Below are 1,722 nucleotides of genomic sequence, written 5' to 3'. Positions count from 1 at the left end.
ACAAACCTAATCTCTTAAATCAGCTAAACATTACCTCATACATTCAAACTTATTTCATATCTATTCCTTACTATATATATACAGTATACTGTCCACTATGGTAACATCGCCTATTTATAATGAATTATATTTTGATTCAGACAACATCTATTGCCCTAATATTATACTAAGTGCAGACAATTACCTATAAGGCAACACCCCTTAACCAGTTTGGTGGCTCGCCTCTGAACCCTTTCTAGTTCCAAGATATCTTTTTTATTGTGCGGTGACCAGAACTCTACACAATATTCCAGGTGTGGCCGCACCAATGATTTATACAGTGGCAGGATTACACTCTCATCCCTTGTCTCTATTCCCCATTTTATGCATGCTAACACCTTATTTGCTTTTGTTGCTGCATTTTGACATTGCATACTGCTACTAAGTCTATTATCGATGAGCACACCCAAATCCTTTTCAACTACGGTTATCCCTATATTTTCCCCATTTAATTTATAGGCTGCCCAATTATTCTTAGTCCCAAAGTGCATAACTTTACATTTTTCTATATTGAAACTCATTCCCCATTTGTCTGCCAAGACCTCCAGTCTGGATAAATCATTCCGCAGAGACTCAACAGCCTTGTCGGAATTAATTACTCGACACAGTTTAGTGTCGTCTGTGAAAATTGACACTGTGCTTTATAGGCCCACTCCCAGGTCATTACTGAATATGTTAAACAGCTATGGCCTGAGCACTGATCGCTGCGGTATTCCATTCAGAAAACATCCCATTTATCGCCACTCGCGGTTTTCTGTTGCACAGCCAATTACTTACCCAAGTACAAATAGTGTTTTCCACCCCATCAGTGATCAGTGATCCCTATAGGGAACATCTATTATGTTTAATGTCGGTGGTGCTCTCAGAGTCAGTAATACACAGAAGAGGTGAGGAGAGAAAATAGAAAGACTCTGTGTTGGGGCACACTTGGTAATGTTGAATTATGTTTAAAAATTTACTTTTATTAGTATTAAATAAAATAGGATCAACACAGACTGATTAAACTCAAAAATTCACCTGGGAAGACATGCACTGGTATAAGTATCTGGGTTTAGAAACCCTTGTTTGTCACCAAGTGTGCTACTTACACAAATTTAAGTGCACCTGAGGTAAAGAATATTAAAAAAGGAATATATATGATATCCTTAAGTACCAGGAGTGTGAAAGTCAATATTTTCTCCACCACTTCTGCTGTTTGTTGTTTTACCAATATGAACTTATTGCATCTGATATTCCAAGGTGGTCACCCATCCAAGTACTGATCAGGCCTATCACTGCTTTGCTTCCAAGATCAGACGGAATTGGGCGTGGCCAGTGAAGTATGGCAGTAGTGATTGAATTCAGCAAATAAGAGAGTGTGTGGTTTATGACATAGATACCAAAGGGAGAACTTCTGCTGTCCAAGTGGTTTGCCCCAAATCTCTGTTACAAATGCATTGCAGAGAACTCGATATCTGGCAACGGATGAGAGAGTTCTCCGGTTAAATCAGTAGAGATAGGATAGGGTACCCTAACTTCTGCTGTCCGCTGTCATATATAATTATAGCGGAGAGTGGATGAGAGAGCTGGGGTACGAAATTGGAATATAGAGGTAGATGAATCTATAAGGCCTTATATCTCGTCACCATAGGTGCTGAGTAAGTTGTGATACCCAACAGGTTAAATTGGTGGCTGTGCTGAGAA

At 39.3% G+C, this 1,722-nt stretch overlaps 1 pseudogene; it reads right to left on the bottom strand.

Annotated features, from left to right (window-relative positions):
• Positions 1-1,253: 1,253 nt before the first annotated feature.
• LOC134930047 (5S ribosomal RNA) lies at positions 1,254-1,371 on the bottom strand (annotated as a pseudogene).
• Positions 1,372-1,722: the final 351 nt, after the last annotated feature.

Source organism: Pseudophryne corroboree, chromosome 5 (assembly GCF_028390025.1).
Source record: "Pseudophryne corroboree isolate aPseCor3 chromosome 5, aPseCor3.hap2, whole genome shotgun sequence".
Taxonomy (NCBI): Eukaryota; Metazoa; Chordata; class Amphibia; order Anura; family Myobatrachidae; genus Pseudophryne; species Pseudophryne corroboree.
Note: the sequence above shows the minus strand (reverse complement) of the source record. Positions and strands in the feature narration are given on the sequence as shown.